Raw genomic sequence first — 25972 nt, forward strand, 5'->3', positions numbered from 1 at the left:
AAATGTCCTCACAGCAATCGTCAGGCCAGTGCCCGCTTGACCAGACAGCTGGGCCACCTAGCCAAGTTGACACATGAACCCAACCATCACACTATTCATGTGTGTGCTTTAGCTTTATAACCATGAAGCAAATCAGATAATTTATTTTTTCATTAAAAAACAAGAGACCCAATCAGACAATTGTTATATATTGAAACAAGCTACACGTAGACTGTGGTTGTTAGTGAAATAGCAAACCTTATATTCCATATGAAGTTAGTACTTTTAAAATATTATTTACTAAATAGTGCTACAAAATATGAAAATCTTATTTCACATATATACTGTGCAGCAAAAAGAAAGAGAATGGGAATTGCATAGTTTGCAATATTTGGGCTTGCCTAGATGAACTGTTCCAAGAATCACTAATTATTCTTATGTCCAAAGAAAGGAAAAACTGAGATTCATCATTTTCATTTTAAATATTCGGGTTTTTCACTTGTTTTATTTAGACACAATTTGAAAATCACACAACTGTTCATTTTACTTAATGTGCCCCCTTTTCAAGTATAGTTCATGGCACATGAGATGGTATAACACAATTTTTTAATATACTACAAATATTTAATAAAATCATACAGTGTTTTTCAATTGTAAGATGCTAATGTAGACCAATGGGCATCAAATAGATGACACACATCTACTTGAGGGTTAATGAACCTGAGGGGCAAATACTGCATCGACATATAGATGAAAAGTCTTAAGGTGGCTTGCAATGTCTGGGAGTCCTGTTATGCATTTTTTAAAAGCAGATAATTCAATGAAAATTATAATTCTTTATACATTTATTCAATATTTTCATGCATTACATTCATATATAAAGTTAAATGTAGAGGCAACAATATCGCTAGCATTGTGTGTATGAGCAAGTGTGTGTGTCTGCGTGTCTGTGTGAACCTGTGGAAAAGAGTTTGGGAATCATTGCTTGTATTTATTGAGGACAACTGTCCATTATATAGTCAATGAAAGAAGAATTCAAGGATGCTGTAAAACACACGAGTCAGATGGACTCTTTGAGATCAACAATTAGAAGTTGCTACTGTCTTCTAAAGGTTAGAGCTGCCTTTATCCAGGTTTTCTGCTGAAAGCCATTTTAGAGACAGAAGTAGCAGCCTTTAAAGGGGAGTAGCTCTTGGGAATTTTCCACTCAGCACAGTCTTTGGGACCAAAAAATAGAATTGTGGATGGTCTTGCCCATTCCTTAAATCTTAATGACACCCTTAGGAGAGGTCCACTTAGTATTTGGTTGGCAGAGTGTTTGCAGTAGAGGGAGAAGTGGAGATGAAGAAGAAGATGATGATGATAACTATGATGATGATGAAGACTATTTCATTGCTCCTCACTGAAGTGAAAGAATAAAAATTTCATACTTGGAGAACCAGTGTGGTGAAGGCCCAGATTACTCTGAGTAAGAAATCAATTCTGTTACAGTGACCACAGGGTTCAAGATAACTCTGCCCTCAAATTCCTGCTAGAGTGGTAGAATGTGGAAAAAAGAAATTTACATTTACATAAATCAATAACAAATTTAATGACAGAAAGTAGGTTGACACACAGGATCTTCTAAGATTACAACATGTAAATGGAACTATGAATTTGAATTCAAGCTGAAAACAACCATTGGTTTAGAGGAAATATTAGCTTTTGGGTTTTAGTCATTCTGTTCCTTGCTTGTTAAGTCTGGGAAGCCCATTCAGGCAAAATGGTTTTGCTGGTTCATAAGAATATTTACATATATATATATATATATATATATATATATATACACAACATTCCATGTACTTTTCCCACCTCATTCCATGGCTCCTAACTCAGATGATCACTTTCTCATCAAACTGTCCTGGAATGCCTTTTGGTCTCTGATACCACTATTTTAAAAGACATTTTGAACTCCTTCCCTAAGTTTTTTGGACCCTACCCCTCCCATATGGCTTTTGGCTCTCTCTGCTCTCCTGATTTGGGATGGAGTGCTCTGATCTTGCCACAGCTTCTCAGAAGTTAACTCTGGACTCTGGCCACCTAATGACGTTCAGAAGGTTCATCTTCAGCCTTATTAGGCAGGGGGTTTGGCAAAATGAGACAATATTTTATTTAGCCTGGTCTGAAGGCATCTCAGTAGTAGAAACTAAACTCATGCAAATTTGGTCACTTGTGAAAAACCCTGTAAAAGGGCTGAAGGATAAATGCCATCAATTTGAAAACCTGGAAGATTACCTCAGAGACACTGCTCATTGTTTTATACCGCTGCTGTGTTTTGAAACAAGTTATGTGCAGGTTGTGTTTAGTTGTACATCATTAGTACTAGGCTGTGTTTTTTGACCTCAGAAGCCTGCTATATTTTTTTAGGAGTTATGGTTAAAGAAAAAACATATTGGAGGGGAATGAAATTAATAGCTTCGGCTAAATAGTTCAGAAAGAAAATTTCCTCTGGTAAGGACAGGAGAAAGTCTACTTATTGCAGCTGTTTAAACTCAAAGTTTAGATGACTGATAACAGGGCATTGTCAGGAGATTTTGCAGTTCAGGGTAATGCTATCGAACTCTCTAATTACACCAATACACAGCTGATAAGGAAGCCTAATGGGCCTTTCATATCTGTATGGTAACTAGGACATATGCCATGTACGGATATAAGATTGTTACCTATAAGACTTCACTCTGATAACTTAACTTCCTGCCAAGTGATGTGTTGCAGAAACTGTCTCCAGCATCTCAACTCTTTTACTTCAAGATTTTCCATGCAAAAAAGAGTCATTTTTAAAAAGTTTACAATTTTTAAACTTTCTGGGTTATTTCAATGGAGTTTATATATCACTATATTGGTGGTTTATTTTTATTTTTTAGATTGTCTCATATATATGATATCATATATATATTTTATCCTTAACCAATAAACCAGAACTTATGAAGACTGAAATAGTCAAGAAAAATTTCCTTTTAAAAGCCTTTCATTATGTATTAATAGTTTATACAAATTTCAAAATGTTTGTTTCTTTTTGAAACCAACTTTGGAGACTATTTCCAAATATAACCACTTCTATATTTTTCTTTTGCCCATAGTCATCTAATTTCTTTTCAAAGGCTCATGAATAAACTTGGTATGGTAGTTTTATTGCTAAGTAAATCTTAAAATTTTAAAATTCATCTTCTAAGGATGTTCACTTCATATTCTAAGCATATTCCCATTTTAATAGGCATAAGAGAAATAAAATGGACTGTTACATCACATTGAACTATCCAGGCCTGACCTTTCTCTCAGTTTCTTTACCTAAGTTTTCAACTACCTTTTGGGCATTTTCAAATAGGTGACAAGTTGGTAGAATTCCACCTCAAACTAAATGTATCTCAAACTTAGTCTTCAAATTTTCTCTTCTCTCCCAAACTCCCAGTATTCTGACTTTTCTAAGCATATTTGTGGTATTATCATTCTCTGGATCACTCATCCTTGAAGTAGCTTTGCTTCTTTCTCCTCCTTGGCTCTGCCCTTCCACTTCCATCAAATCAGCTCCACGAATTTCTGTGATCTGTTAGATTTTTATCCAGTATCTTTTTGATCTTTCCATTAGAATCTTTCTGTTCCTACCCCCACCACCCCACTGGCTTTTGTCTGGCCGGTTCTTAGTTTCCCAAATGGTTTTCACATGTTCCCTTTTCTAATTCATCCCATATAATGTAGCCAGGTTAATATATTTCTGAACTCATTCAAAAACTTTAATGGTTCCTGTTACCGAATGAATAGTCAAATTTCCGTAGCCTGCATTCAAGATCTTTCAAGGTCTGATCTATGTGTACTTCTCCAGACTCTGTGTCCATGATCACTTTTCATGTACCCTGTAGCCCAGACAAACCAGAGAATTTTCTATTGTCCAAGCATGCTCTGTGTCTTTCTCATCACATTCGCTGTGTGAGGGATCTGTTTCCTTCCCAAATCTGTCACTGAAATCCAATCTGTCTTCATGATCCAGCACAGCTCTCTTGTTTTTAATAAAAAGTCCCCCCTCAAGGGGAGTGTCCATATCTTACCTTTCCTACTAGATTTGAAGGTCCCAAAAACACAGCATGTCTTATTGAATCTTGTATCTTTAAGTGCAACTTTGCACATAGTAGGTGATAAATACATATTTTTCAAATAAACAAAAGAATATTCTGTAAGAAACTTGAAAGTTATCACTATTGCATCTGCATAGCACACATTTAAGAAGATACTCAACAAATACCTAGTGATTTCATCAACCCAAGCAGATAATTCATGCTTATACAGAATATCACTGACATTATATTCAAATTGTTTATCACTCATTCTTCAGTCCTTAGGATGGTGTAGAGATGATAGTCATCTGAAATTGGTGGACCTTATGGTACCATATAATAATTTCCTCCTTTATTACTGTGAGCTAAGTGAAAAAGTCAATTTTGCACAGACTTACTTCTTGGTTTTAATTATGTAATGTTTAAGTATAATGGCTTTTCCCCCTTTTTGATTATGACTTTAAGTATCATTTCTTTACTTTCAACTGGTTTTGAGACTCATTAAAATCTTGTTTCAGGGTGGCTACATTAATTTTAGGATATTTGATTGACAATTCCCCCCAAAAGATATGACTCTATATTCAAGAAATTAAAAACTAAAAACACTTGCTAAGCATGTTAGACCTTGTCACATTGTAGTTTTATTCTGAAATGTAAATTATCCTACATTAATTCTAAATCAAACTGTTAAAATTAAATTGACCAGTTTTCAGTTTAATGGCTATTTTCTCAGTCATCTTTGGAAAGGTGTATTAACTTTCTGAGTCACAGTCTCTCATTGGTAATATGATACTTGTAAAATACAACTTATAAATTGCAAAGTGCTCTATATGATTATGTATATACATGTTTATTTAAATAAGTTATTATTAGCACAAATATTCCGTGAAATCTTTCATATTATAATACAATTGGTTCTCAGTCAGCTGGCCAAGTCCCCTTGGAAAACCTCTGAAATACTGCAGGGGCTCACATATGATCCAAGCATAGCCTTTGGACTGAATAAATATTATATTTTGTACACAGTTATAATACTGTTTTTCAAATATGTGCAAAAGCTCTTGTGATTATAAAACATATATTCTGTTAAAACTATTCCTGGATTTATTATAATTTTCTTATCATTGTGCTTACTTCCAATCAATGAATAATATGTTATAAAGGTGTGCCTATTGTCTTGTGGCAGGGATCCACGAGTTTTTGGCATTAAAATGGGGTTCTGATAGTGGAAACACTTGAGTACATCTCCTGTGATTTTCAGAAATGCCGAAGGAACAACTCTTTAGAGTTGGAAAAATTTGTGATCTATTTTCATATAATAGGTAGAGAAATCTGCTAGTGTTTTTGGTTATGAAATGCCTATAAAGAAAACATTTAAGTCCTAATTGTAAATGTGTCCCATGACCTCTAAAGTCAAGTTGAAATAATTCATTTCTCAAAAAAATCTTACAAAGTAAATATACAAATAAAGGAAAAAATTCAATTAAAACCTCAGCCTCTATTGAGTTACTTTAGAAATAAATGCTGTCTAAAACACTGGTAGAGCATAAGACGTTGCTGGTTTGCACATGCAAAGCAAATTATTATTATATTAAAAATTACAGTTTCCAAAACATTTGTTTCTCATCTGGCATTAAATAAAGTTTAATTGCAAGTTGTTTTATGTCATTTTCTCTTGGGGATATGTTTTCAAAAAGATACCCAGGAGGTTCATATGTACACACATCTCATTATTTCTCAGTAGGATTCACATTTGTGCCACCTACTCAAGTTTGGAAATGCATACTCTTAATGTCTCCGATTTAAGCTTGCACTGGGCTTTTGTAACAATAAAAAAATGCTATATGGTTCTGTAGGCTGCTTCAAAATGAGATTTCAAATTGCCAAAAAAACAAGCCACCCAACCAAAATCCTTAATGACTCTCAACAGTTTCTTTGACATATTTAAGCAAAATATTGTGTTCCCTGCAACAAAAAAGGCATAAAAATTTGGGTTTGGGTTCGAATTACATTTGGCCAGCAGCTGTTTATAAAACTGAACAGCAGACAGTGCAATAAAAACAGATTATATGTGGATTCTATTTCTTCCCTGGACAGCCTGTCTTGTAAATATTTGCTTTTACTATCAGCATAAGAGAGGAGAGCATAGCCTCTCTCCATGATTTTGAAATGGCTTTAGAGAAATTGTAAAACAATCACACAGGAACCCCACAAAATGCCCCCTCTGATTTTTTTGTTTATTGTCATGGAAAACATTGGCAAATATATTTTTGGCATTAAAAAGAAGCTTGTTTAGACACTTTCTTAATGTGCTGAGCAACAGGAGAAATTGGCCATGCATCAGGTTCACTAGGCTGTAGCTCTCTGGCCTTTCACTGTTCTAAACTGAGCCCTCTTGAACAAGAGTAGAGTGTGTGCATGAAATATGTAGAAAAATATGTTAAAATACCACAATTCCTGAACAATTTGGGGTTTTTGAATTGTAGACAAGAGCAGCAACACTGAATCATATTTCCTGGGATTTTCTGATTAGAGTCAAAACATGTCAGTGACTTCCTGTTGCTTTTGGTGTTTAGCCTTAAGAGGGATCACAGGGCTTGGGAGATTCTATCCCTTTCTCAGCTCTTCTTCATTTCCCAGGGCTCTTTGCTCGCTCCTTGCCTTCCACCCACACAGGCTTCCTTTCAGGTATTCCTCTCTGCCAGGGTTGCCTCCCAACATAGCACTGTATTGCACAGGTTGCGTCCTCTACCTAGAAGGCTCTTCCTTTACTGCTCGGGTTCCTCTTTCTTCTCTTAAGCCTTCTCTTACCTTCCTATATTAGTCATGCCCCTTAGTATATTCTCTTCATAGCACCACATGCGTCTCCTCTGTAGTACTTAGGACAGTTGTAATAGGTCTTTTCCAAATACTGTGAGCTCATGGGACCAGATAATACACCAATAGTGCATCTGGCACATAGTAGGAAGCCAAATATTAGCTGATCAAAAAAAAAAAGTCCTCCACTCTATCACTCTCCTATTCCAGACCCCAGTGAGGTTAGCAAAACAAACCTCATTTTCTGCTCAACATTTCCCTTCTTTGCAAAACAGACTACATCAAGTTATTACTACATGTGTACCAGCCATTGTAGTTGTCTACCCAGGACATGCAAGAACAATATACTGCTGATTTATAATGTACTATGAGATGTCTTGTCTAATAAAGGTGGTATACCAAAATCAAATCTTTTCTACTCTACTTCAACATTCCATTTTGTATAAAATAATCATAAAAAACCCCCTTTGAAGACCATTTTCCCTGAAGGTAATTTGGCGAACAATGATTCTATAGCAACAGGAAAGCACTGCATCATTGTGTGAGCCTTGCCTTCATTTCTCTAGGCAGCTATATTACGCTAAATCCTTGTGCCTCAAGGGGCTCTCTGCCAGCTCGAAACCAGTGATTATAACTTGATGCTGTGCAAATGCTATCAGAAAAGTCCTGTCAATCCACTTTTCCTAAGTACTTACCTTGGTTAGTTAGCAAAGGCCATCTACTTATAATAAATAAATAAAGTGAAATGAAGTACTAATGCAATGATCTAATCAAGTGAAGAGAGATTACCTAAGTAATCGTTATTTAGGAAAAGGCTCCCTCTGCTCTGGTTTAGAGTGGACTCACATTTCCACATGTCACTCTGTCAACCTTCCTTACTATTGTCACTGCGGTTATCAGCGTGGTTCATGCATTTCTATCTTATCTCTTACCTCCCTCCCCTGTCCTTATCCATTTGGAAACCACTACCTAGGAGCTCTGGCTCTAGAGGGGCCTGAGTGGCTGCTTTTCTGAAACCAGCTGGATACAATCAAGAGAACAGAACGGGAGCTCTTTGCCTTTCTCACTTTGGGGAAGGCTCTTGGAAACTTCTCAATTCCCAATTTCCAGGTTATTATAAATTTCTTGTACTGTCAAAGAAGCCAATCAGAGACACAGACAAAATTGTCAAAAATATTTGCAAAAATGCACTTGGGCAGGTAGGTTTATTGCTAAGCAAACCTTAAAATCTTTAATTTCATATTCTAAGCAATGGGGCCTTCTCATTTAATAGACATAAGTGAAGTAAAATGAACTCTCATTAACATCACATTGAACTTCAAAATTGAACAATTCTTTTATTGTCTGATTTAGTTTTCATATTTCCTTGCTTGTATGCTTGCAGAAAATGGAAGCAAAGCTGTTGGTATGTTTAGAAAATTTCAAGATGGTCACTGTCATCTAAATTAGAATTTTGGCTTCTTTCCAGTTTGAGTAGAGCCCTAGACCTTTCTTTAATAATAATAATAATAACAAATGCAAACCTAAAACAGTTTTGGTCTTGAGTTTGCATTCCATCCATCTTCTTTGAAATGTTAAAACATCTGGTTTTAGGGAAAAAAAAACTCAACTTCAATATGTTTTGAGAGAAAAAACGCAGCCCACAAAATAAATCAGGGTCAAGTGTTGTTATTTCATGGGTAATTATAAAGCAGTCCAGTTTATTAGTAAATCTTGCTTCATGCTTACTTATAGCCACAACCATTGCAATTGTTCTTAGACTCTCAGTGGAAAGTGGCTAAATTATAAGGTTAGGAAATTATGGGACCATAATCATTGCAACTATCATCACAAAGAATACCATGTGGTCTTGTGATATCTTGCTTCCCTAAGTTTTCCATCTTGCAAGTGAAATCAAGTCTTTAGTTTATTTTCCCAATTAATTCATGCATTTTAACCAACAGTTACTTGGAAACAAAAAGACGCCCACTTAAATTATTGAAAAGAAAATGCTTGCTAGTTTAATTGAAGAGCAGATGGTTGGCTCAAAGGGTCTTCTTACTGTGTTTCAATAGCACAGCAAGGAAGAAGGGGACAGGTTGCAGTGGCCCCATTAAACTAACACAAACAACTTGGAGGAGGGTGAGGCTCAGCATTTAGAAAATCCAACTACTTTGAGAATTTAATTACAGTTCTCTCTTTTCAAGCAAAAGGGCTGAGAAGAGATCTTACACAAATATTTAAGAGAACACAGACCCTGGATGAGAATGTGGAGTCAAAACCTTTCAGACAAGGTAATACTGAGATATAGCGCTTCACTTTTCTCTAGGGTCACTACCAATTCACAGTAGTTATTTGCAAGGTCAGAGAAATGTTCACACACACCAACCTCTGGGTGACTACTTCTCCAAAGAACTTGAAATTTCAGTTTTTCCAGTCAATGAAATCTCCTAGTACTCTTGTTTTCACCGGGTCACCCAGATTAAGTATTGAAGACTGATTCAACTAGGCAAGAATTAGCCTAATTGCAAAATTCAACAATTAGCTTAAACATGGTTTCCTCTTTGGGAAATTTGTGTATATAAATAAATTGTTACCTTTATTCCTCTCTGTCAAATAAATTAGGTCCAACACCAAATAGAATTTATAGCTATCATCCCTTACAAACTTACAAGGAATTCAGGCAGTATCTGTGTGATGCCAGATATCTGGATGGGAATTAGAACATTTGGTAAAATCCCAAAACAAAACAAAAAAAACCTTGGTACATTGTCCAGTACCAAACCCCTCTACTTGTGGTCTGGACCCCATTCTTATCCTCTTTAGAGGGATCTCATCTTTTTTTTTTTCTGTCTGTTGATTAGTTTCCACAGTGCAAATATCTTTCATATTAAACAATACTACCTACAATATAATACAGTACTATGTTCCCTCCCCTTCACAGCCTGTCTACCGTGACATATATTTCTCCTCTGCTTCATAGTTACGTTATTTAATGTTTCACACTCACCTGTCTTTACATCTCACATTACTTACTCTAGAATCTCAGTGACATGGCTTCTGCTTCTAAGACTCAGCTGAATTTGTTCTTGCCAAGTTTTCAGATCGACGTCTTTGTTATTAAATCCAATGAACAATTCTTAATCTATATATCACCATATTTTTCAGGAACATCGGATACTTTAGACCATAAACTTCTTTGATACATTCCCTTTGCTTGGCTTTGAAACTTCATATTCTTTGTGCTTTTCTATTACTTCTCTGATGGCTCCTTCTTTATGTCTTTTGTAAGCTATTCCCACTAAAATTTGGATTTCCTTTGATCTCAGTTATTGGTTGTTTACTTTTCTCACTTTTACATTTACTTAAAGTTATAATTTTGACAGCATCTAGATGCAATTAACTCATATCTTCAATCCTTGTCACTCCCTCTTTGAAGCTCCTGTCCTACACAGTGAGTTCCCTTCTGTGCATTACACAGTTGGCTGTAGCTACTCACTTCCACAGTTCTCATCTATATCACATTCTTATCTCATTGGTTTCACCAGAAGAGTGTCCTAGAAGCCCCTTAGTCTCCTGGCTTGGCCACCTCTCATCTGTACTCCACTAGAGATGATTCTAAATGCAAAGCTGATCTCCAACCTCTGCTGGAAAACTTCCAGAGGTTTCTTATTTCACTCAAAGTAATTGACTCTGGCTTCCAAGGTCCTCCATATCTTGGCCAATCCTGCCTTATTGCTCAGCAATTTTTCCATGAGTTCCAAGCTTTAGCTGTATTAAACTTAATTAGTTGTCTTTATTGAATTAGATTGCGTATCACTTCTAGGACATTTTACCCTGTATTTACTTGGCTTGGGATATTTTCCTGTTCCCATATCCAACCCCACAATCTTTAGATCTTAGCTTAGATGTCTCTTCCTTCAGAAAGTCTTCCAGATCACGTAAACTGGGCTAGGTGGTTGTGCTGTGTGTTTCCGTAGCAATTATAGTTCTATTCTTTTAGTACTTAATACCCTTTGTGGTGGCTTGGAGACACGTACCCCAGAAAAACATGAACTTAATCCTTTCCCGTGGATGTGAACCCTTGTAAATAAGGACCTTTTGATGAGGTTACTTTAGTTAAGGTGTGGCCCAGCTGAATCAGAATCTTAATCCTATTACTGAAGGCCTTATAAGGAAGGCAACAAATATAGAGAAAAACACAGGGAACAGCGAGAAACTGGAAGCCAATGAAACCAAGAAGCCAGGAGAGGCCTCCATGTGCATTGCCATGGACAGAAAAGTGAAGGACCAAGGATCACTGGCAGCCAGCCCTGGAAGGTTACAGTCTTCTGGGAGAAAGCATTGCCTTGATGACATCTTGATTTTGAACTTCTCCTAGCCTCAAAACTATGAGCCAATTAATTCCAATTGTTTAAGCCATCCCATTGCATGGTATTTGCTTTAGCAGTCGGTAAACCAAAACACCCTGACTTGTACCCTCCATTAAACCAAAACCTCCTTGAAAAGAAAAACTGTGTATCTTGGCCAGCACTGTGTCCCAACATGGTACACAATCCCTGAGGCATATTATGCACTTAATTAAGAATAAATCAGTGGGTGAGTGTATTTCCCAATGTGGGAAACCTGATACAAGACTGGAGGAAGAAGGAATGGGAGGATGGAAGAAGTAAAAGTTTCTAAAGATGGGACAATTACAGATATAGTTTTTGTCAAAAGGGGAAAGTACTACTGTATACTTGGCATTTTGCCCAGAGAAATTTTTCACAGGGCTATACAATTGGAAAGAATAGTAGATACTAACACTTAAGGCAATTCTGTCACAATGTTCACATCATTAACGGGATACAGTGTTCTTCAAAATAAGAAGAAAGAGACTGTGGACTGTTCCTCCCTCTCCATTGCATATCCATCCACACCACCAAAGCACCAGACTACTAACTCAAATTTTATTTACTGTAGGAAGTACATGCAGGTAAAGTAAATAGCCTTAGGAATATTCTCTCTGTTTTTGGTATTTTTTTCTTGATAAGAAAAGATATAAAATATATAAAATAACTGCATTTTATGAATATCAGGTGATAAAATAGTATCAAATGATTAAAGTCAGTTAAGAAAATATCCATGACTGGTCTCTGATAATACTTTTATCTACTTCCTTTTCCTATAGCTACTAAAACTACTCCAAATTACATTTTTCCAACTTCAAACACCTTGATCATACCTTTCTTGATACCTTTCAAGTTATTTCTCCCAAGGGGAATGGTGGAACATATGTTTGAAAGAGTTTTATCCTTAACACAATCCATGTGACCTCCATGTCTTCTAAAATGATTTCTGGTGGGAATGCTAGTGATTGTGAGGATCACATGTAATTTCCTGCTGAGCTGTTTAGCATGTGCAAATTACCATTTGACCTCCATAGTGACATATTTGTCACAGCAATTTTCACTTCTAGTGAAGCAAGTTAAACTGCCTCAGTAAAAGTGATTTTAAGCAGTAATCCTTCATACAAAACCTTTCACACAGATCTGCCACTATGTGTTTTAAAGATTGATACCTGGACTTCAGATATTTCTTTCATGTTGTTTCTAATAAGAAGCACAATATTTCCATAACTCATATTTGGAATGGTTCCTGGTTTTGGAAGCAGATTATTAAAACTGAGCATATGGAGGTCTTAAAGTAGAACCTTACGGGGAAAAAACAGTTGATCAAGTTTATTTTGCAGCATTGAAAAATTAAATCCTTGCAAAATCTTGGTAAAGCAAAGTTTATTCTCCAGAACTTTAAAAAATCTAAAAAATGGGTAAACTATCTGTATTAGGTAAGTTGATAACTCCCCTGAAATCTCTTTTGTCATGATTATTTTTAAACAATCAAATTGTTCCTTTGTATACATTTTCCCCCTTTTGATTATATTATTTAGGAGCAGTCAATGGACTTTTAAAAGAAAATCTTAGAAAGGAAGTTAAATTTCCAGTGATTGACAATGCAGAAGAAATATTAAGAGAAAATGGTGAGATTAATCCTAATATATGACTCAAAGAAGTTGTTTCTTGCAAGCCAAAACACTAAGTACAACTCCAAGGTTTTCTCCTTACTCAAACTCAGTCAAACATACCTTCACCCCTACCCCTCATTGGCTTGCTATTTTCTCAAAGGTAATCAAGTGATTACCTTTATTTCTTCAACAAAATTTCCTGTATACAGAATGCATTCTGCTATGCACTTGATATCCAAAGACAAATAAGAAACTATCCCTAGAACAACTTTAGCAGAAGAAAAGGAAATCATTTAAATAAATGATTGCAGTGGAATGAGACATGTATTCCTGGAAGTGTATTTAAGGTGCAATGGGAATACTGAACTAATTAGGCATTCATTAGATAGATACAGGCAGGAGGAAATAGGGCATCTGCAAAAACACGGAGCTATTAAGATTGCACTTGTTAAAAGCATTGTGCTTAGTTTGATATGGTTAGATTTCAGGATACATGTGGGGGAGTGGCAAGTGATGACTCTGAAAAGACAAGCAGAACACATCCTTATAGTCAGTGGGGAGCTGTTCACAGTTTTAAGCTGAAAAGTAACACAATCAGCTTTGCTTTTGGAAAGATGCGTCTGGCAGTAACTAGAACAAGGATTGAAGGATGGTCAAACTGTTTAAGAGATCAGTTAGGCACTAACTGATTGCCCTCAAAAATGATAAGGACTTGGACTACAGACATGCACTGAAGATAGTAAGGTGGGACAGATTTGAAAGATTTTTAAGAAAACAAAACCAACTAGATATGGGAAATGAGAAAGAAGGAGAAATCAGAGATTTCTGAATGGGGAGTGTTCTGGTTTGCTAATGCTGCCATTTTGCAAAAACACCAGAAATGGGTTGGCTTTTATAAAGGGGGTTTATTTGGTTACAAGTTATAGTCTTAAGGCCATAAAGTGTTCAAAGTAAGGCATCAACAATAGGGCACCTTCACTAGAGAAAGGCCGTTGGCATCCGGAAAACCCGTTAGCTGGGAAGGCATGTGGCTGGCATATGCTTGCTCCCAGGTTTCATTTCAAAATGGTGTTCTCCAAAATGTCAGTGTCAGCTTTCAAAGGCTGTCTTCAAAATGTGCCCCACAGCTGCTGCAAGCACCTGGGCCTGTCTGGCTCTTTTTAAAGTACTCTAGTAACCAATCAAGATCCAGGCTGAATGGGTGGGGCCATTTGATTTGAATTATCCAATCAAAGGTATTGCCCACAGTTGGGTGGGTCATATTCCATGGAAGCAACCTAATCCAAAGGTTCCAACCTAATCAACACTAATATGTCTGCCCCTACAAGGTTGCAGTAAAGAACATAGATTTTTCTGGGGGACATGATATATCCAAACCAGCACAGGGAGGCTGGGCTTAACTTTGTGACATTAACGAAGAATTATAAAGGGAAAGATAAGCTTGGGAAGAGAAGAAAATGAACTCAGTTTTGGATTTGTTGATTTGAGGGTAACAGTAGGACATCCTAGTCCAGTAAACTATTAAAAATACAAGACTATTTGAAAGGCGAAAGGGTTAGAGTTGGTAATTTTTAAAAAGCTAAAATGTAATAATTGTTTTCCAGGGCTCAGTAAAAATATTCATGACATCAAAACCACAGTGTCTAAGACACTGTGTGAAAGGACTTGTCTAAAACACACATGTAAGAATATCTTGCCCTTCAGAGAGAGTGTACAGAGTGAAAAGAGGATCAAATCTTGGGGAATTTTGGCATTTAAGAGGCAGACAAATTGAAGGGCAGCAAAAAATAGAGATGAGTAAGGTAGAATCAAAGACAGAGGAAGTGTCAGGGGAAAAGTGTACAGTGAAATAAAGGGAATGAATACTTGTGAGGAACAACAGAGAGAGCAAGCTGATGAGGATTTGGCAATAAGAGGCTTTTGCAGAGATATTAGTAGGTATCAAGTTGTTGCCAGGCAAAATTCAGAGTGTAACGGATTGAGGAAATGGAGGCAAGAAAGATGTTCAAACAACTGTTGCAAAAATTTTCTCATGAAAACAATAAAGGAATATAATAGTTGAAAAAGAATTAGGATCAAGGTAAGTTTTTTTTCGAATGAGTTATCTGAGAATATTTGATGTGGGAGGGAAGGAGCTAGTCAAGAGGGAGATTTTGAGCATACAGTGCAAAGCTGATGATTCTTTGTAAAATGTTTATTACTCTAGGAGATGGAACCACATCATTCCCTCTGGGGCCAATAAAAGTATAGTGAAATACAGGTGCCAAAATAGGTAAATTTATATGTGTGTATATATGGAGGAGCACAACTGAAGAAGCTCTGAAGTTCATTTCAGATGGCTGCCCTTTTCTCATTGAAGTTTGAGTCACTGATGTTATTGACTGAGCAGAGAGTAAAAGACATGGATCAATGTTTAGCAAAACTGCTCTGAGAAGTATAAGCAAAAGCTGATTAGATGTTTTAATTTCCCAGTGGCTGAAACAAATATGATGCAATAAGTTAGCTTAAATTAAGCATGAGAACTTTTTGGTTCACAATCTTGAGGCTAGGAGAAGTCCAAAATTAAGAAGTCAGCAAGGTGATGCTTTCTCCCTGAAGACTCTGGCATTCTGGGGCTGGCTGCTAGTGATCCTTTGCCTTTGGTATTTTTGTCACATGAACATGCTCATGGCAGCATTTTCTCCTTTCTCTCCTAGTTCCATTGACTTCCAGGTTCTGACTGCTCCCTATTGGATTTTCTCCTTTTCTGTCTAAATTGCATTCTATTTATAAAGGACTCTAGTAATCCTGATTAAAGCCTTCCCTGACTCAGTTAGGCTGCACCTTAACTGAAGTAACACATTCAGGAGATCCTATTTACGATGTGTCCATGCCCAAGGACCAGGGGTTGGGACCTGAACATACCTCTCGTAGGCGGTATGATTCAATCCCCAATAGCAAGTAAAAATCTGTGGAGCAATGCTGAGGGACAATGCAATATTTGAATTTATAGGAGATCAATGTGAGATCTGAGGAATGAAAGAATGGAAGGAAGGAAGAAAGGAAGGAAGGAAGGGAAGGAAAAGTGAATACCAGAATAGATACATTTATACAAGTGTATGTGAGGGTAGGGAGAGGTTGGGAAGAGAAGGGAGATACTGAATAGAGGGAGTTGACACTTAATAGGCTCTAATTTCTGTGTGAATCTAGACGCAGGCAATGTGAGGAGAAGAGTAAGGGGCCAGGGGTAAGACTGGTGATGGTTTTGAATAGCTACTTGGGCATTGGAACGGGATCAATTATCAACATGTAAAATGATTCTAGAATTAGGATGCTAAAACACCTCAGATTGGAAAGCATGAATGTGTAATGTCACCACCCTGCCTGGTTGTGTGTATTTGTATGTGTGTATTTTAAGGATAAGCAGATCTTCAAAGAGTGGAAAAGAGTTGGAGGTTTTTAAGGAGGTTATGAGAGAGGGATGAATGTATAAGAAATGTGAAAGCTCTGGTGAATTAGCAAAGGAGTAAAGGCGAGTTTAGAAGTTTAATGCATTAAAACAGAAGGATGAAAGTGGCTAATCATTCTTCTAAATTTTAGCTTTTAATAGTCCATTAGATTGGAGGAACTTTAATTCTTCTATTATTGACTGATTTGTAGTTCAATTATGTCTGAAGACAGGGGTCATGTGTTTTTGTTCCTGCTATTGTGCCTCAAAGAGTCACATGCAAATAGCAGATGCTTGCTAATTAATTTTTTTTTCACAAATACTATCCAAAAATGATTCCCGTATTCTAAGAAGAAACAATGAAACTATAGTGTTGCATATTGTGATTATTTTATATTTTCATTTCTTTCATTTTCTTAAAAGCATAGTTGATGGAGACGAATTTATAGAGGACTAACAACTATATTGGACAGTTTTAGATAATGAATTTATCTGCAGTCTATGGGATTGCCTATATAGACAGAGACGGGAGAAGGAGAAACAAGCATAGTTGGAATTAGTTGGGATTAAAGTCTTTGGATAAAAGAGACATTGTACAAGAAAACCAGGCTGAATATTATACATTCTCTGATGGCAAGAGGAACAATTTTATTTTGAATAAAAATAATGAGTTAGAAATTTGAATATGAGGAGAAAAGGAATGAAGTTTATCAAATCAGAAGTTAAATAAAATGATCTAATATTTTGCAGTGCTTTTAAAACACTCAAATGAGATTACAGTTTCCTGAATGAAATTCAGAATGAAGCAGAAATTTGGCTATTCAGAACAAAATCAGCTTTGCCTTCCTCCCAGGACACTCAGCCTTAGGTCTTTCCTGGAGTTCTGTAATTATATAACCATATACTATTCACTGCATGGATGAAAATAATAAACAGAAAGATCATAAGTAGAAAATTGTTTTATTCCTTATTTCCTTTCACTTGATATTCCATATGGTCCCTTGTATTCATTAACCTAAAGGATAATTTGTATCTTACAAATATTTGATACTGTGAATAAAAATAAGATCTTTTATGTTCTGATTTTTTAAAAGAATAATAAACACATATTGTTGATGTTAGCTCATGCCCTAGGGCAGACATTCAGTTTTTCTGGACTCTCCAGAGCCTTCTCTCCACTAACTTGATCTCCAACCTTCACAAACGAGCCTAACAGGGATAGGGAAGTGGCAGTGAATAAACCAAACAAGGCACCAACCCCAGTGAAGAATGCTTTCTAATTCATGCTGCAAAATGTAAAGCATATGATTTATTTTAAGATTTATGTCTTTGATTCAAGGGTACAACTTTTTTTTAAAGACATTTAAATAAAAGTAGAATTCGATGTGCAGGATTTGTCATCATTTAGTTATGTACCTATAACCATGCGTTTTTCTATAATAGAATCCTTGTGGCATGTTTCAGAATACATGGTCAATTAAGCACTTAAGTATCTAAAGCTTGGTCAAATTTTAATTGTAAATTTATAACTCAGAGAATTAACCAGATGATGTATACTTCTTATTTTCCCTTTGCTATATACTTCTGTAAAATTTACACAATGTGGTTGAATGTGAATGCTTTCAGCATTGATCGATAACTTAGTAATCAAAACACAGGCACGGCGTATTTCAAGCATTGTAATTGCCTTCTTTAGGTTTAAAAAGAATTATGCACAGTCTAATGAATTTGAAGAATATGTGAGAGCATATTTTTGTGTACATATGAATTCATTTCAATTGAACTTTGGAACTTACCACTTAAAATACGTTTTGAGAGTAGTTCACTGGTTTATGTTTGAACTTTTTTATAATCCAGAGTAGTGCAATTAACATTCTACAGACAGTTGATGGTAAGTGTGCATCATAAAGATTCACCTCTTCTCATTAATTCAACAAATCTGTTCAACCCATGTTTACTTATCTCCCAAAATTTGCTAGGCACTGGCATGCATGTTTCAGATTCATCCTGAAGAAATGAAACATCAAAAGGGATTCAGGCAAACTTTGAAAAAAGAGCTTTGGGATTGGAAGGCGGGGGGGTGGGGGTGCAGACTTATAAGAGTTATAATAGCAAAGGTAACTCTTACAGTATATGAACAAAGTAAGATAAGAAACAATATTAAGAACAGAGCTGTACATAGCTAGGCCCTCAATAAGTGTGTATTAAATGAGGAGTGAATGAGCATATAACTTATTCTTCCAATTTGCATGTTCTAAAGTTATGCCATGTCAAACTTGACAGACAGAATTCATCAGACTCTTTTTAATTGACTGTGTGATTAGAAGAAACAATGAGGAGAATGGAATTTGGAAAGAGGGGTTATAATAGGGGCAATCACATCAAGAACTCAGTAGTGAAAGAAAAAGTCCAAAAGTTACTATGATATTTTCAGTGTTTTTTTCAAGTCAGTTTATTATTTCGCTTATTATAACACTATATTTTAAGCATGTGTCAACAAAGATAAAATGTTTGACAGTCTGGATTCTTACTTATGTGAAATTGTATTTTATAATTATCTCCATTTTTATCTCTGTTATTTAGACCAATATCCGGGAAGCTAATGTGTGATATCCTATTGTTGTTTTACAAGTAATTAATGATATGTTAGCCATTAATAACACCTGGGGATTTCTCCTAAACTGAAATTAGCTTGAAAGTCTTCTGCTAACTTTCTCACATGTTTCTCTACCTGGTTTTGGTGCTTTTTAACATTAATAACTGGTTTATAATACAGCTTCTAATCTCCATTTGTTATGTTTGGCGACCTGTTTCTTGTCTCTAGAAACATTCACAACAATATGTATACATTAAAATTTAACATACTTGAAGAAAACCTGGGCATACTACTATGGCAATTATGTCTTAATTTTTAATTTTAGAATTATTTTAGATCATCCAATTTTATGCCCCCCAATCTAGATTTATCTTATGTTTTTCTCATGATTTGTCTGGAGTTATAAATTTTTGGAATCAATCCCACAGAGGTGAAGCGCCCTTTCTGTCACGTCATATCAGGGGATACATGATCTCCACATGATATCACTGATGATGTTAACTGAGAGGGCTTGGTTAAGGTAGAGTTTGCCAGGTTTCTCCTCCGTAAAGTAACTATTTTTCCCTATTTCATACTCTATTCATTAGAAGTGAATTGAAATTCCAGCCCATATTCAAGGAGAGGGTAATTAAGCTTCACTTCCTGGAGTTGGGGGGAATCTGCATGTATTATTTATAATTACTCACTAAGGATTTGTCTCTTCTTCCCATTTCTTTATTCGTCCAATCATTTATTTATATCAGTATGGACACATGGATATTTATTTTATCCTTTGGGCTGTAATCCAGAATTAAATCATTTATTTTGTTGTTCAAATTGTTCCAACTTTGGCCTTTGGGGGCTGTTTCAGGTTGGCTCCTGTGTCCCTTTGGCAAGGCCCACAGTTTTTTGTTTTATGTCATATTATCACAAGATGCTCCAGGATCATCTTGTGTATTCCTGCCCCAGCTCTAGAATCAGCTGTTTCTCCCAAGAGCCCTGGTTCCCTTGGAGAATGGTACTTAGGAACTAAGGTCTGTTTCCAATTATTTTTTCAAATCTGTTTACTACTTTCTATTTCAAGATTATTTTGTGTTGGCTTTCTGTTTTGAGATGGTTGATGTTTGTTAATTATAATTTAGAAATGTATTTGATATGAAGGGTGTGTATCTCATTTCATGCCATTTTCCATATACAAAGTTTTGCTATCAATGTGGAGTTAACATGGAATGAGCTTTGCACTACTCTCACAGTAAGGCAAAGTATTGTTGATGAATTGTTAGTGATTCATCCTTACTATTTGGCTGCAGAAATAGAAGTGGAAACCTTGAAACTCATTGGGGCAGCTTCTCAATGAAACCAAAGCCATTCAAGCAGTGTGATAAGCACACATGTCCTGTGGTTTTGTTAAACAAAGAGTTTACCTGTATGAACTAACCACATTATAGAAACGATCTTAAAGTTGTTTATATTTCTTGGAAAATTCTTCATCAGAGGAATTCCAAATTTTCCCAAAGAACTTGCCATGAGGACAGAGAGTAATTACCCACCGGGGCTTTACTGCTTTTGGTTGGAAGACTTCGAATCAAGTGTTCTTTACTTTGCAAAATATGGCAGTGTAAGGGTAATGTTTTCCATTTTTAAAATTTATTTTCTATTGGTATTTTTAAAACATCTGTGAAATGCAGACAACCATATATGTTTGTTCATACTCTAGTTTTAGGAAAATTAACAGATTCCTCTTACAAATTTTTTTTATGTCACATGTTCAAAAGAAATGCCATTATTTCTCTTTTTTATGAAAATGGTAATATTTAGCCAATTTAGCAGTTTTTATTAATTAAAAGTATAAGAGAAGATAAGAGTCTTTTTAGCTAAAATACAGTGCACTTATTGTTGTTGGTGTGTTATCCATTCTGTGCATTTGAATTATTCCCAACATCAAGGATTTTTAGACAAAACAAAACAGAAATGTACATACTTTGGGGGTTACTGAAAACAATACTGAATATACTAGATGAGAAACTATGATTATTCCTAGATTTTATGCAAGATCCAAACCCTTCCTTCCCTCATATGAAGAATAGATTAAGACTGTTTATTTTCTCCTAATTTTCAGTGACTTAGGTACACTATGTATTATTATAGCTATGAATACTGAGTAGGATTTTGCTGTTGCTGAATTCTTCAATTTAAAAAAAATTAACAAATGATTTTGATTAATTGAGAATGTCTAAAAATAAAAATCTGCCATGGTTACCATGGGTTTCTCATTCCTCCTATGGACCACATTCAGTCCTCATTCTGTGCACAGAATTCTCATTATTGTCCCCAATCTGCACTGCTTTTGCATTGGACTTTAAAAAGATACACAGTTCTTTCAGTTGAGAATTAAAGCATGTAAACAATAGAGATGATTACATGTGTGTATATATTAATCAGATTGCTACAGTTTCTTGTGTGTCTTTGTAATACAGAGATTGCTGTGAGGATTGGAAACTATTTGTGCAAATGTTAAACTATCAAGTCTTCACACACTCCCAATGGGCACATTGATTCACTTTACAAATAAATTTCCTGACCTAGTGGTATTTCAAATTTGGATTAAAGATATCTTGGGAACATCTCCACTTCTTCAGTTCTAAGATCTAAATCCTTCCCACCAATTTTTGCATTAAATAAACAAAACAAAACAAAATTCTACCTTCAGGGTATGGAGATGGCTTATGTAGCCAGGCCAGTCTTTGCAATTCTAGGCCATTCTTACTATCAGGATTCACAGATGATGTTGTTGACCTTACTATCTGTTATAAATCTGTATTAGTAGAAACAAGAGTATTTATAAGCAAATCTTTACTTCCAGACTGGTTCTTCATTCTGTAAGATTACCGTCTGAAGCACATCACCTGAGGAACAGGTCAAAAAGATCAGCCAATAAAGCTTTGAAAAACTTGGGAAAACCACTCAAGTAATTTTCCAGTTAAGATAATATGATCCCCAAATCCCATTTTAATTGAGAAACTGCCAGGATAGGTAAACTCTTCCCTTGTCCCATCAAAAACCCAGGGTAAATGGAAAATATTAATTAACGAGGTGTTAGCAAGGTGTGTGGGTGTAAAAACAGCAAAACTAGGCAAAACGGAGAATAAGGAATTTTAGGCTGTACTTAATCTACACCAGCAATGTAATGATTCAGTAGTAATAATAAGGAAACTGAATTCAAAGAGAGTGAGCTTTATTACGGTCAGTTTGACAGATGATGTAACTGTAGGAATCTTGTTAGTTTTGGCTCTATTAATCTATACTTTGAAATAGAAATTTTTCCATTGTGTTTGTATTAAAAAGTAACAACAGTTTTAGTGCTAGTATTAACATGATTGTATTGTAATCATCAGGGTTTTAAAAATTGTCTCAAAGGTTAGTCTTGGTGATCATCACATTATACTCACTCTTATCAGTTATATATAGAGGCAAATTACAAGCTTTTCTTATTATCTTGTTAAATCAAGAGGTGAAAGCCTTTCAAGACTTCTCTTTTTAAACATCTTTTATTAATGCTAATATGCCAGATGGGAGAAATTAAAATGGTTCTGTTCTTCATGCTGCCACTGCCCACAATTTTACCACATCATTTGCTGGTTAAGGAAGCATATGAAAATGATAGGTAGAAACACAGTTGTAAAGGTTCAGAAATGACGGGATTCCTTGTCTAAGAAAAACCTTTATTTGACTAGAAAAAAAAATGTCATCACTCCTTGTGTATAGCTAAAGAACATTGACACAGATGGAATTAATAGACTTGAAACTCATATGCAGAGTGGTATTTCCCAGTCACTCATGTTTACATTAATTTTGAATTCTAGCCAATAGCTGTTAAGATAATTGATCAAGATTAATCCTTCTTGATCCATAGGGTTAATTGTTCAGGGCAACTAAGTTCGTTTAAATGTTGCATCTTTCCTATTTCCTCATCTTTGGGAAATTAGTGGCTATTGTCAATGACTATTTACTCCTTTTTAGAAGTCTTGGATAAGGAAAATCATTACAACTGTTTTGGCAGGTTCTGGAACCTGCTTTCCTACCTATCTGTCTGCGAAAGTGTTTTCAATCCGTTATCCTTCCCATACGCACACCCAGGTAGGCTTTGGATTCTAAGCAATTCCCAGTCTGAATAGTTCCTTCATGCTGTATCTAGGTCTAGAGAAGCAACAATGAGATATACATGAAGAGTGTTTTATTATAAGGATAAGCTTGAATTGACTCTAACTTCTGTTTCAGTTAAACTATTCGTAAATTTAAGTTCATAATATTTAATAATAATTGAATGCAATTAGAAACACATTTCTTTCTACCTATGATCAGTTCTCTCTGGTTGAGAACTATAGGTCCAGAAAAAGTCCAAATCTTTTCTGTTCTTTAAGGGGAAAAACCAGTATTGATAATTCTGTCATGCTTTTCACACTGGATTCCCAGTGTGAATTGAAGGTGAGTACAGTATCTTTCTTTGATTCTGCTCTTGAATCAGAAAGTGCTCCCTATTTTCTCTCCCTTACTTTGCTTGACTGCATAACTTTCTCTGCATCTCTTTCCCGGCATCTCCCCCAGGCCAGATTTGACCAGATCAAGAGCAAATGCTGTGAATTAATAGCTGCATACAGGAGGTAAACTTGAAAATTGTATTGCACATTAATAGTCTGTATTTCTTTGATACACAGCAGAAGAGAAAGGAGGATGAAAGTTGGTATCTTTTGTTGTAAATGGTACTGTTTAGTAGGGAAGCAAAAGCACGATGAAACTGAGTCAAAATACCAGTGCTCAAGGCTCATCTCTTAAAAATTATTAGTGTGCAAGTCACAATTTTTGTCACCTTCAGTTTCTTTCCTCAGACTTATTCACTCATCCTCCTTCTATCCATTAATTTAACAACAAATGCTATTTTGAGGGCCAACATACATCTGAAACTTTATTTCTTTATGGGATTGTGGATGCGTGAACCACAAGAATATAAGTATGTATATATAAATGATATCACATTACTTCCATGGCTTATTCTAAAAAAAAAAAAAAAAAGAAAAAAGAGACAATATTTCTAATAGCTTTTGTCAGTATAGTTTGCCTTTTGAGTACACCTTTCACAATGAATTCAGTTTTCAAATTAAGATACCATGATGTATTTTTGCAAGTATACATTTTGAAAGATAACCAAGAAGTTATTTAAATCTATAAAGAAGACACTATGTTTGTAATTCACTTTTACATCTAATTTTGCTGCACATTCATTTCTAATGAAAAAAACAAAAAACAAAAATTATCTCACTACCACCACCATGGACATCAATAAATTAACAAAAATAAATAATAAATAAATAAAAATAAAAACACTGTCTATCTCTTGCCAGAAGCTAGGAAGAGTTATTTCCAAGTTTCCGTATGTACAGGTCTTTCAGACTACAGATGGACCCTAATGATATGGAATCACTTACCATTAATATAATTGGATGCTGAAGTAATAATGAACTATACATAACTGCCAGAATTTAAGATGACAATGTTAGGACTCTCTATTTAAAATATATCTACATTTTAAAAATTGTTCTCAGCAATTTGTATTTTCATAAAAACAACATACAGTGTTGTTCAACTTCTGCCCTTGTAATTTTCAGGCAGTTTTCCCATTGCCACAGTCTGCTAAACCTCTATTCCCTTTTAATGATTTCCGAGGAAGAAATACACACAACTGCTAGAATCATAACAGAGAGCTGTGTAAGGCAGAGCCTAATGGTGGGAAGGACACCTCATGGCAGGGTAGTTGACTTCATTTTTAAGTAGGAAAAAGGCAGCACTTAAACCTCAGACCCAATAAGAAGCACGTGGTAAATAAGGGCAGAGCAGCAGCCCCTGGAACTGATATTAAAGTAGGAAATTCCAGGCTGTTAGAGAGCTCTATCTTTTGGTCCTCTTTTCTAAATGCCTTTTTTTTTTTTTTTTTTTCTTTTTTCTAAATCCATTAGGGTTATAAGAATTGCCTAAAAAGGAACTATATTTAAGTTTCTGGAATTCATTTTCAAAGACAGTAAAAGAATATATTTGCACCATAAAAATTGTATTAGCTGGCATTCACTAGTGCCAACTCGGGTCTGCTAGCTATCCCAGTCATCTTCCATTGCTCTTCATGTTCTTATTTCAGCAAAATTCCAAAATCTGCTTGGAGAAAATATGCTCAAGGACTTATCTCACAACATGATTTTTTTTTTTAAATGTGATGATAAAGGAGATTAAAGATACATAAAGCACAAGTATGTGTTAGAAATGGATAGTGAAGTTATTAAATCAGGTGGCTCCTAGTGCCAAAAGACATAGACAAGTTGATTTTAAGAGGGAGATTTGGCCCATAATAGTTGATTGTGCTGCAAAGTTTGGCTTGGTGTGGGGCTGCAGCAACATTGATGGGAAACCTTGCTTATATATTAGGAAGGAGTCAGAGAAATTGGATTAAAAAATAACTTGAAGAAAATTGACCTGATACTTCTCTTCATGGAGGAGGTTATAGGCCTAGACCAAAAAAGCTTTTGTATTACCCATAGAAAGGTTCATTCAGCCATTGTACTAAGGGCCTGGCAGGTACTATCCAAAGTGAGGTCGCTTTTATTCTGTTCTTGTTTTGCCAAGTGCATTCATCTTCTCTACACTTTGGCAACCAGGAATTTGTCAATGTCAAGGATAATACTCAGCATGAGAGGAAACTGTGCAATATGACTCTGTTTTGATCCAGGAGCTACAACTCTGTGCAGATCCCCTAACACTAGATCAGAAAGATTGTCAAAGACATTCACGTTGTTTGAGTCTGGAAGGTTTAAAATTTTTCCCATAATAAAGACTGGATTTTAGAGATTATGAAAATACACTAATGAGAATTTATATAGCTCTCTCCATAGCCTATTGGATAATATTTTCATTGCTATCAGTTGAGATACATTATACCAGTGTGTGCATTACTGTGCTGTATGCTGATAAAGAAATGGAGTGTCCGAGAGGGGTAATGAGTTTCCCGAGATCACATAGGTGGTAAATGATGCATCCAGGACTCAAAGCCAGGAGTTTTG

This window comes from Choloepus didactylus, chromosome 13 (assembly GCF_015220235.1).
Source record: "Choloepus didactylus isolate mChoDid1 chromosome 13, mChoDid1.pri, whole genome shotgun sequence".
NCBI classification, from domain to species: domain Eukaryota; kingdom Metazoa; phylum Chordata; class Mammalia; order Pilosa; family Megalonychidae; genus Choloepus; species Choloepus didactylus.